Source organism: Microcaecilia unicolor, chromosome 14 (assembly GCF_901765095.1).
Source record: "Microcaecilia unicolor chromosome 14, aMicUni1.1, whole genome shotgun sequence".
NCBI lineage: Eukaryota > Metazoa > Chordata > Amphibia > Gymnophiona > Siphonopidae > Microcaecilia > Microcaecilia unicolor.
This window is the reverse complement of record NC_044044.1, coordinates 13,015,770-13,028,345: the sequence shown is the minus strand read 5'-3', so window position 1 is coordinate 13,028,345 and position 12,576 is coordinate 13,015,770. Positions and strand designations below refer to the sequence as shown.

The following is a 12,576-nucleotide window of genomic DNA, read 5'->3' as shown; positions in this document are numbered from 1 at the left end:
TCGATCCTTTAAGCTTCTCATCCTAGATTACCAACAGCAGTAGTAGTGGCAGAGCTGAAAATGGGCTGCGTAGGCCAGCCCGTGGGACATTCCCTCTGCCAGTCCCACCCCTCCGGAAACAAGAAGTAGAATCAGAGGAGGTTGGACCAGCAAAGCCCATTTTCAGTGCTGCTGCTACTGCCACTGCCAGCGATCTAGTGTACGACTGTAAAAAGTTTAAAGGACCAGAGGGAGGGTGAGTGAGTGAGTGATCAAGAAAGACACTAAACCAGGCAGGAGAGGCACAAGGGAAGGGAGGAAATGCTTTACCATGAGAGCGAGGAGAAAGGGGCCAATGCTGGAGGGAAGGGCACTTTTGCGTGCAAGCTGGAGAAAGGGGTCAAATGCGTGAGACCTGGCATGTCTGCTCTTACTTAAGATAATTTTTTTCTTCCACCAAGATTCATCCTCACTTTACTGAGATTCTCCCTCTTGCCCCCATTCCCCAGATTTCTTCTCCTTTTCCAATTTTTGCCTCCCTCCTCCTTTTTCAAATCTAATTCACGAAAAAGAAATTAGCTCTTACCCAATACTTTCTTTCCACTAGTCCTTCCCACTATTCCGGAACCTGTGGAAAAGTTGTGTTCATCAACCAGCAGGTGGAAATAGAAAACTGAGCTGAGGTATCTTTCTTGGTAAACAATCCATCCACACAGACAAGCAGTAAGGATATTACTCAGAATAAACATAACACCCTTAAACAACTTGATAATCTAACACTAACTGTACTAGACAATCAAACGAGTGGACCTTTCTCATCTTTGGACAACTTATAGAGTACCAAAGATATGAGGAGCCTGCTTCCCCACAAGCCAATAAGATGACATGATAGTCTCCTTCAGCCATCTAGCAATTGTGGGCTTGGAAGGCATAAAAGCACAGTCTATCTGATTTGCAAACCTCATTCGTGACTTCCAGATATTCAATGAGGACTCTAAGCACATTGAGAAGATTCAAGGACGAATACTGAGCCTCCTCGTTCTATCTGCGAAAGGACACAAGCTCCACAGATTGGTTGAGATGAATGCTGATACCACTTTTGGAAGAAAAGAAGGAACTGTGCACAGGGAGTTCCCTGCCTCCAAAAAGTGAACAAAGGGATCCCAACAGGAGAGAGCCTGAAGCTCCGAAACCTTACATGCCAATGCATCAGTCACCAAGAACGCATTGTAATATCTTTCAAGGAGGCCTTCTAGAGTGGCCCAAAAGGAGGCTTCTATAGAACCCAAAGGACTAAATTAAGGTTCCACTCTGGACATGGCGTTCGAAAGGGAGGCCGCAAGCGGCCCACTCCCAAGAATTGAACAATATCCAGGTGAGCCATAAGAGACATCTTCTGTAGTTGGCCCCTGAAACAGAACAAAGATGCAACCTGAACTTTTAGACAACCCAATGCCAATCCTTTCTGAAGGCCTGCCTGGAGAAATACTAGGATATGTGCGATCCGAGCAGAGAAGAGAGAAAGTCTGCACTCAGAACACCAGCCTTCAAACGTCCTTCCCACAATCACAAATGCCATGTATGTGGAGCATTTCTGAGCCTGAAGCAAGATGGCAATGACTGAATCAGAATAACCTTTTCATCTCAACCAAGCCCTTTCAATGGCCAAGCCATAAGACCAAAGGGGCAAGGATCCTCCTCGAGCACTGGACCTTGCTTCAGTAAGCCATGTACCTGTGGAAGATGGAGCGGATCCCCGTCCAGCAGTCGAATTAGGTCCATGTCTCATGGCCTCTGCGGCCAATCTGGGGCTATGAGAATTATTCAGAACTAGTTCAATGTGATCCTTTTCAACACGCGGCATACCATGGGCCAAGGAAGGAAGACCTACAGTAGATGTGTTTCTGGCCAGGAACTGCAGTAATGCATCGATCCCTGTTCTTTCCAAGAACTCAGGCACTTTGGTATTCCATTTCATCGCCATTAAGTCCAGAATAGAACTCCATCAGTTCACTATCAGATGAAAACCTTGGCTAGATAGTTCCCATTCTCCCCAGTCAAAGGAGTGCCTGCAAAGAAAGTTTGCCTCCATATTCAAGGACCAAGCGATGTGAATTGCCAACAAGCAGAGAAGATTTTTCTCTGCCTAACTCATGAGGGACGCCACCTACACCACCATCAGTTGGCTGCAGGTTCCGCCTTGCTTGTTGATATAAGCCACAGCTTTTGCGTTGTTGGAGAAAACTTGGACTAGGGCCCCTGCCAGAAAGGGAGTAAAGTTGCACAAGGCATTCTGCACTGCTCTGAGCTCCAAGCAATTTACTGACCACCGAGAATCCTGCTCTGTCCAGATGGAACCTGTAATGAGCTCCCCAACCAGACTGTCCACTGTCACCACCTCCCATTGCATTATCAGAAAGGGAGATCTGATGGTCAAATTCCAGGGTGACAACCACCGCTGCATACTCCATCTAGAAACCAGCATCCAATGAAAGTCATACTTCTGGGACACCGGTGGCTGAGAAGAGACTCCTGTAAAGGCCACATATGAGTCCTTGCCCATGGCACCTATCTATCGTCGCCATCACTGACCCCAGAGTCTGGATGTAGCCCCAGACCCTGGGCTGCCATGACTGAGAAGCCAAATCTGTTGAACCAGCTTCGACCTCCTGCATTTCGTGAGAAAGACCCTCTCCCTTGCTGTGTCAAATAGATTGCCCAGATACTCCAGTGTCAACGACAGAGTTAGTCTGCTCTTCTCAAAATTGATCACCCAATCCAATGAATGCAGAAGATAGATAAATGTGTCTGTCACCACCACACTGTCCAAAAAAAGATAACACATCAATGAGATATAGTTGAACTCTGATTCCTTGGCGCCGAAGGCCACCACTGCCACAATAACCTTGGTAAACGTTCTTGGTGCTATGGCAAAACCGAAGAGCAAAGCCCTGAACTGGAAGAGACGGCCCAGTACCACAAAATGTAGAAATGTCTGATGCAGCAGCCATATGGGTATACGCAAGTACGCCTCCTTAAATTCAAAGGCGGTGAGAAATTCTCCCGTTTGAACTGAGCCTATGACTGCTCTTAGCATTTCCATGCGAAAGCAGGACACTTGGTGGTAGCAGTTTATATCTTTGAGATCTAAGACGGGAAGAAAGATGCCTTCCTTCCTGGGACAATGAAGTAGATGGAGTATCTGCCTTGTCCCTGTTCAGCCTGAGGAACTGGAACAATGGCCCAGAGTGCCAGCAAGGAATTTGCAGTGGTCTGAACCTTGACCACCTTGGTTCTCTTTCAATAAGGAGACTGCAAGAAGAGAGGAACAACTGAGTGAGAGAACTTCAACTTGTAACCTTCTGTAATATCATCCAGAACCTACTGGTCTGATATTGATTTTGGCCCACTCCTCCCGAAACTCCTGAAGACATCCTCCCACCAGAGGAAAAGAACAGTGAACCAGCCTTGCAACACTGCAAAGCTCAGGAGGCACTGGGTATCCCAGATGACTGAGGACTTTCTGTCCCCATAAAAAGAAGACTGACGTGCCTGAAAGTGGGACTTCTTACTATATTGCTAACGACAAGGCTGCTGTCCTGAGATCAACATCCCCCTGAAGACGGGCTATCAGAGGCTTTTGGCTTATCCGCAGGCAACCACTATGGCTTAGTTTCCCCCCGTTCTTTCACCAAGTTACTGAGATCTTCTCCAAAATAGCTACTTGCATCGTCAAAGTCACATCTAGTTAAACTGCCCTTTGGGGCATCAGCTGCCCAATGCCGCAACCAGAGCTGCCAACGTGCTAGAACAGCCAAAGACTTACTGTGGGCCATAACACGTCAAATAGCATCCGCCAAATAGGCCAACCCCACATCCAGCTGGGTGTTATGATGCGCGTCTTGTATTACAGACTGCTGATGCCATTTCACACATGCTCTTGCCATGAACGAACTGCACACTGTCACTTGAAGGCCCGAAGAGGCCTCTTCAAAAGCTTGTTTCAGCGAGCCTTCTAGCTTCCTATCCTCTAGGTCTTTTAGGGCAATGCTCCCTTCCAGAGGCAAAGTGCTCTTCTTAGTCACCACCATAACAAGGGAGTCCACCCTGGAGAGCTGCAATTTCTCTTTCTCCTTCGGAACCAATGGGTAGATGTGAGCCATGCCTCTTCCCACTCTCAGTCCCACATCCAGTGAGACTCATTTCTGCTATAATCAGGTCCTAAATGTCACGATGCATCGGGAATGCCTCAGAAAGACCTCTATGCTCCCTAATGATCGACGAAGACGGACTCCTGATACAGAAGCAGAAAGCTCCTCAATGGAAAACAACCCCAGTGCCTCAGAAGAGTACCGAGCTCCTCTTATGAAACAACCTTAGTACTTTCGTGTCGGCTCCTCTGACTAGACTGAGGCTACATCAGATAATGAGGGAGAAGCAACAGTGGGGCAAGAAACTGAAGCACCTTATAGCAACTCCAACTGTCACTGCTTCAATCAATAAGGCCTGGTATAAGAGCAATATAAACTCCAGAGAAAAAGATTCCAATGCAGTTAAATGCTTGGTTGGGCCCTGAGGTTGTAAAATGGCGGCTGTGCTCCATATGTGATCAGAGAGGCTGGCTGTTCCTCACTGCCATTCGGCCCCAACAAATGACACCCGTTCCCATGCTCTCCTGCATCAAACCGCACTGGCCCTGCTGGAGAACCCAAAGTCCCCAGTATATTCGGGTGCTGCCGCCGTTTCCTCCGTGTTCCTCTTTGGAAGGACTTCTCCTCTTTATACAACATCCCCCCCCCCTCATGTACCTATGATCCATTGCTTGATCTTGACTATTACTTCACTCCTCAATGTCTTCTTTTCACTCTTCAAGTGGCACCAGCTGGACACTTGCTCTTCCATAAGATTTCTGTCATACTGGCACAGAGTCTCTCAGGTCGAGGAACACATAGATAAACAGCAAAATTCCCCAAACCACTGGACAGCCTCCAGTCACAAAACCTACTTACTTTCAAACATGTAGCTACTAAGCTCCTTCCCACAACGGACAAGAACCTAGAAGAACCAAGACTCTTGTCCAGTTCTTGGCAACCTCTTTCCTTAGAAAGGAACAGGTGAAATACAATTCCTTCCACAAAGGCAAACAAGACAAGGGAGAGCAAGTTTTTAGCCCCTAGTTGTTGCTAGTTCCTGCTCTCCAGTATGAGCATCAAAATATACCAATGTACTCAGCCTTTAGCTCTACAGTGACATGAAAGTTTACCTACGCCCTCCCCAGCCATGATTTCTCCTATTATTGCATATATGTTGCACTGAATGGTTTGTGATCTTTGTTTAATATTACTCAGGTTCTCTTTAACCAAAACGTGAAACACAACACCATTTTAAAATTATTACTTCATTTTTTTAAGAAACAAAGCTATCCAATGCCTGTAACACCCATGTGTAAAAGCAACTACCTCTAAACTTAATAACTGGTTGCATCACCTTCAGCAGCAATAACTGCAACCAAATGCGTCCTATACTTGGGTATCAGGCTTTCACATCATTGTTGAGGCATCTTAGCCCACTCCTCTTTGCAGAACTGCTTTAATTCTTAGGTTTTCCTGCATTAACTGCTTGTTTCATGTCCTGCCATATCATCTCTATTAGGTTCAAGTCAGGTCTTTTGATTATGCCAATCCAAAATTTTCTCCTCAGCCACACGTCGACTTGTTTTGGCTACTGTCTTGCTGCATAACCCAATTATTTCAGCTCATGAACAGATGACTGAACATTTTCCATAAAAATATTCTAGTACAGTGTAGAATTTGTGGTTCCTTCAATAATGGCCAGTTTCTCAGGTCCTCAGGCAGGAAAGCATCTCTACACCATTGCACTACCATAGCCAGGTTTGATTGTTGGTATAACGTTCATATTATGGAATGCTGTATTTGCTTTACAACAGACATAATGGGACCTGTGTTGTCCAAAGAATTCCACTTTTGACTCATCTGTCCACAGAACCAAAAGACATGGGGATCATCCAGGCGTGTTTATGCAAATGTGAGATGTGCACCGATGTTACTCTCGGATAGCAATTGTTTTCTATCTTGCTACTCTCCCATTAATACCATTTTTGCCGTCTCTTATTGTGGCGTCAAGAACACTGACCTTAAGCTGAGGCAAGCAGAGCAGTCAAGTTACCCAGTTCCAGGCTGGAGGCTTCTTAGCCAGTCCCGATTTTGAATCTACATCCCAGTGCAGTGTGGGGTTTGTAGTGCCTGATCCTACCCATTGGAATCAGTACAGTAGGTCCCATAATGCACCAGGATGGAGAGGTCACAAATCCAGGATTGTTCCAAAATCTCCAGCCTGGAACTGGGTAACTTATCATCTCTGGGCAAGAGAGGTCTGCAGTTCTTTGGATGTACTTCTGGGATGTTTTGTGACTTCCTGGGCGAGTTGTTGCTTCACCCTTGGAATAATTTTGGCAGGTTGGTCACTCCTGGGAAGATTAACCACTAGTCCAAGTCTTCTACATTTGGAGATAATGGCACTCATTGTGATTTGGTGGAGTCCCAGAGCTCTAGAAATAGCCTTGTAACCCTTTCCAGACTGACATATTTCAACAAGTTCTTTTCTCATCTCTTCTTAATTTCCTTTGATCACGTCATAGCATTCTTGTAGACACTCTGTGGGGACCACTCTCGTAGTAAAGTTCAATATATAGAGAGATTTAGATTCAGCAGGGCTGGCTGCAATCAAGCCTGCCTGTGTTCAATCAGCTGAATATAATTATCAGTTCAAATCTGTTCAATTGGTTGATTGAGTAATTAAGCAGTCACTTTTTCACATGAGTCATATGGGTACTTCATTTATGTAAGGAACAAAGTTATCCAAAAGCTCTATTGTGTGTTTACGCAGTTCCTTTTGTCTAATATTACATTTTGTTTAAAGATCAGAAACCATTCAGTATGGCAGATGTGCAATAAGAGGAAATTGGGGGGGGGGGGGGGGGGGGGGGGGAGGGGAAAGACACCGCTGCGACAATCAGCCTTCTTTATTGCTCCCACTCTTTGGAACTTCCTGCCTACCACACTTCAAAAGTTTAGAGCTCTGAAGACGCACCTGTTTTCCCAGGCTTTCCAGGGTTCGCTGGAACAGCAAGTAACTGGTTGTGTGGTAACAACTTCCCTGCCTACTCTGCTTTCTCTCTGCGCCCCTATCGATAATTCTCGTAGTTCTCTATTTAGCAATTTAGTCAGGCTTCGTTTATGCGCTAAGCCACTATTCTATAGACAATATTCTTTAGAGAATAGCGCTCAGTACTTAAAATTTTTCAGCACTGATTTTTTAATGCCATTTATAGACTGTAGTCCTAAGTGTAAAGTTGGACACCCAATTTTATAGAATTAGAGAAAAAATAAAACTGGCGGAATTCAAAAAGGCGTGGGATGAACACAGAGGATCTCTAATTAGAAAATTAATGGTATAAAAAAACAAAACTTAAAGGGTTGCATATGTATTGACATGTGTCAATTCTGGGCTGGAGAGAGCTTCAATGGAAACTCCAGTGGTTTGAAACATGAGGACAGCGCCGGGTGGAATTCTACAGTCTACGTCCCAGAAACAACAAAGAAAGACCATGATCAAGTATAGAATGTCACGTTCATTGTTGATGTAATCTTGAATTGAGAATAAACGTGACTGTTGGGCAGACTGGATGGACCGTTCAGGTCTTTATCTGCCGTCACTTACTATGTTACTATTTAAATAGGCTAATTACCCAGAAGACCCAATCTGCCTACTGCCCTTTCAGAACCAAAACCGAGCACTCTTTTTCTTGTCCTTTATCCCATATAACCCACCATACAAGACACAAGCTGAATGGACACTATTTCTCCAATACCCTCCTTCAGACTCATCTGACCGTCTACCTTCTCTCCAGTCTACAGTTCTGTCCCCAAAGGTTGAGGTGTAAGACCCAACTTCTAGAGAGAACACCTATGAACCATTTCTGTTTTTGGAATTTCCATCTCAGTACACTGGGAAATTTGCAGTCCATTCTCTTTCTATAAATCTGCACTTGAAACGGAAATATATCAGTTGTGTTTAGGATCACCCTCATCTTTTGATGCCAATCTTCCCACCTTCATCCCATCTCAAAAACCAGGAGCAATGAAACATCTATTAGGTGGGAGGCCCTCCCACACACACACACACGTCTTTAATTGTGCGTGCAAAAATGTTGACAAGGCCATGGCACACGTGATCCACCAGTCACATTTCTCTGCAAAAAGTGGTCAGTTAGCCCTTTAGTTCATTATTCTCCCAATATTTTCTGTATTGGAGTTCTCAGAACATTGTCACCCCACCTGCACATTTACTACTTACCCTACTGGTATGAGATTTTATGGGACAGAGGTGATCTACCTCACTAGGTGAACCCAAATAAACAGAGTCCTGACTTGGCCTCAATACTTACACAGAAATATAGCTCCAATTTCCTTAAGGAATTATAAGTCTACCCAAGGAATTGGGGTGGGGGAGCCAGAATTGGTTTTACTTGTTCAAGCTGACCAGGCTGTGATTGTGAAGCTATATAATCCACAGGGTTTCCAACTACTGTTCAGGCCAATACAATCCTAGCTGCATCACTATATGGATTTGTAGTTCTGACATCCCCCCACCCCCAAGAACAATCTTCATGTAAAATAGTGATTGACAGCATACAAAGACCAAAATGGATCATCCAATCTGCCTGTATTCATTCAACCAATTCTGGTAGCAACACAGACAAAATCAACTATGTAAGAGGCACCTTCTCCCCCCCACCACCCCGAATCCTTTGCCTGTCCTCCACATCTGTCCAGATCATGCCCCAAATCTGCCAAAATAAAGGACTTCATCTCTTCTGCTTATAAGCGATTTCTGGTCTCACCATCCTTATTAAAAATAGTTCAAGTAATTTATCTATCAATACTGATTTCCCAGTGAACTATATCCAGGCCTGAAATTACTTTCCAGTGGAGATGGTGAAGGCCAGCACAAATTTTGGATATCCTTGAATAGATATGGAAAAGAAGTTGGGGGATTAGGAGGGAAGATGGAAGACATGATGGAGAGACATTGGCGGGGGGAGGAGAAAAAAGTTGATACTGTATTGCACATGAGAATTTACATGCTTATCTACCCAAAAGTGCAGTGCAGATTGGATGAGTTAATTTGGACTTTATCTGCTATCATTTTCTCTGTTATCCAGGCTACTGTTGCAAGATCCTTGACTTGGGCCAAATTCTCATTATATACAGTAGCTGCTAAGCATGCATCCCTCCAGGATGAACAGTAGACTGGTCCTGGGGCTTCATACATCCATTTTAGTTTATATCATGCCTCGAACTAGAGGACTGGGGAGGTCTATAATTCTTTTTTTTATGCATCAAGTAATGAGAACGCAAGTTACAAAAATGTCTCTCCAAGAAAGCCGGTCGAGATTTTACCATTTACTGATCTTGCCAGATTACAATTAACACACCTGCATTCCACACCCCCATGCATTTTATGTACCCCATTACTCCATGATACCACTGGGTATCCACACTCCAGTTATTTTCCAGGTGAGCATCCTAGTAACTAACACCCACTACATTTGCATACACAGGCCCCAAATAAGACCCATAAGCCTTGTCACACCAACCTGCCAAAAAAGCACTTCAAACCAGAACACCCCACACAGCTCAAAGATGGCCCAGCATCAGGGAATCCCGGTGGCAGAAAACAACGCTTCCACTCCCCCCCAAAAATGTCAACACTTATATGAAACAGGAGCAGATCACACCAAGGGGGCATAGAAACAAACAAACACAAAAAAAATCACAATTATCTCTATTGCCAACCCATCTGACAAAGTAGCCATGTCCCGGAAGCTGGCAATCAAATCACTAATCTGAAGACGTTCAGCCTATCTTTAGCATGCAAAGTATAATTCATGTTATTCATTTATTTTTAGCATTCTCCCTCAGTACAAAACCTTTAATACTGAAGTTCTGCATTACATACGCGTGGGAGTATAAATGCATCACGTCCACAGACATTTTCCTTGTTTGTGGGTATTAACCTTAGACTAGGGCAGGCGTTTGCCATATGTAGCTGCAATTCACAGGCTAACATGCAGACGGTGACTGAAAAGACATATTTACCGTTCTTTTCGTTATGTCTTGGATTGTAGTTCCTGCTTTCAGGTGGGGTCAATTTTTTTTTGAGGTTGCAAGATCTGCAGATGAGAAGTAGAAACGTGCCAGATTCCCCTCTGGGCTGATTCCAAGTCAAGAGCAACTCAGGGTGGAGCTCCGTCCCTGACAAGCACCTTCTGCAGCCCTGTGTGCAACACCACAAGCCACGCCCCTCGCTCTCTCCAACCTACTGCCTGACAACCAAAAGGAACGAGCCACCGTCTCGCCCAATCACCATTGCCGAAGGGAGGTGAGTTGTTTTTTTTTTTTTTTTCCAGAAGCCACATCCCTTTCCTCCTGGCGCCTGCCAATCACGTGAACCGGAAAGCTCAACCGCCAGAGGCTGGCGACCCCTCTTAGTCGCGCCCTTTGCCTCTCGGTTCCGCCTCATTTCACTGCCAATCAAACTAAATGGGCAGCCGTACCAGCCAATCAGAGAGAAAGAGAAGGGCGGGCGGCCATTTTAGAGGCCAATCAGCATGCATGTCCCCAGCCTGTCATTTGCACTAATTGGAAATAAGAACATTTGATTTTATTGTTAATACAAGAGAGAGAAACAATGAATGAATGGGTGTTGTAGCAACAGATTCAGATTCTTCCACGTTCCCCTGAAAACAATGACAGCATTGCAAAGGCACCATCACGTCTTCTAAGACTTTTCTTATAGAGGAAGTGTGATTGACTCACATAAGAGCATCAGTGGTTCATCTAGCCCAGTATATTGTTTCCAGCAGTGGCCAACCCAGGTCACAAGTACCTGGCAGAAACCCAAATGGTAGCCAGGGCAAACAGTGGCTATGTCTATCTCAGTAGCAGACCAAGGACTTTTTCCTCCTGGAACTTGTCTAAGCCTTTTTAAACCCAGATACACTAACTGCTTTTCCCACATCCTCTGGCAACCAGTTCCAAAGCTTAACTATTCTGGCTTAATCCGTCCTCCTTTTTCTGGAGCCATATGGTAACCCTACTTGAATGGGTTTTGCCTGCTATGGTAATAGAGCAAACTAGGGAGTGAGAACCAGAGCAAGAGAGTAGGAGACCTGTACATTTCCCATGATTAAGTACAACAAGTTTATATGTGCAGAACCAAGAGGATATCTGATCTAATTTGATGTTGAGTGATTGTATACAGTGTTTGATGGGTTAATGTGTGCAAGAAGCTGGATGTCATCAAGGCCAGGGACGGATAGTAAGCAGACTGAATTTTTACCAAGAAAGATGGCCCCTTATAATCTCCAGCTGGTGGTACTCCAAATAGTTCAAGCGGGATATGCTCTCATCATTGACAACAAACACTTCCAAATTGCCCACCACAAGCATCTCTTCTCACCACTTGACATGAGCAGGTACTTGCAGAGGAACTCTCTGCTATTCTTCAGGTCCATGCGGTTGAGCCCGTTGCACCAGGGCAGGAATTCTATTCCAAGTACTTCCTGGTCACCAAGAAAACAGGAGGATTTTGCCCCATCCTAGACCTAAGGGCCCTGAACAAATTATTTGCTAAAAGAGAAGTTCAGGATGCTTTCCCTGGGTACCCTCCTCCCCATGATTCAGAAAAAATTATTAGCTTTAAGGGATACATATACAGAGCTGCCAAGGGGTCCCAATTTTTGAGAGGGAGATTTTAGTACATGCCCCAGCCCCGCCCCACTTTGCCTTGGCTCCACCCACTCTACATGGCTCCACCCCGGCACACCTCAAACCTACAGCCATGTCAGAAAATATTTTGTTTAATAGCCTAATACCCTTTCAATTAGCCTTCAGAGGCCAAAACCTCCTGCCTTAGGTCAGTATAATGCTGTTGTGGTATGCTCTCCTGACCTGAGGAAGGAAGTATTGGTCTCTGAAAGCTAATCAAAAATGTTTTAAAATCAGTGAAGATATCACCTTATTTTCTATTTAGTGCTTTATTTGCATTTATTAAACTTTATTAACACATCTACCACATTACTTTATCCTAAATTAAAAATACAATTATTTTCTTTACCTTTTTGTCTAGCCATTTACTTTTTCTAATTGTGTTGCTCCCAATCTCTTGATCCTGCTTTCCTTCGTCTTCTCTTAACTCTCTTGCCAGGGTTTCCTGTCCATTTGTCATTTTGTCTCTCCTTTTTCTTTGTTTTCTTCAATATTTTTCTGCCTCTCTGTGTCCAGAATTAATTCATTCTTACTATCCATTCTTTATTTTACTTCTTTTTACTTCATCTACCTATGGCTTTTCATCACCCTTGTTCTCCCCATGCCCCTTCCTCTTATCCAGTCTTTCACTACTTTGTCCTCTCCCCCTTTCCATCCAGCAGCTCCCCTCTTTCTCTCCCTATCCTTTCAGTATCTCCCCTCTTTCTTTCTGCATCCTTCCATCCAGCGTCTCCTCTCTTTTTCT

General features: G+C 44.6%; 1 protein-coding gene across 1 annotated transcript in view; it reads right to left on the bottom strand.

The window, feature by feature from the left end:
* Positions 1-10,351, bottom strand: part of GNB2 (G protein subunit beta 2) — an 85,619-nt gene extending 75,268 nt beyond the window's left edge. Inside the window, exon 1 of the mRNA XM_030188154.1 lies at positions 10,161-10,351. The gene's annotated coding sequence lies outside the window, so the exon portion shown is untranslated. The remainder of the gene's footprint in view (positions 1-10,160) is intronic.
* Positions 10,352-12,576: the final 2,225 nt, after the last annotated feature.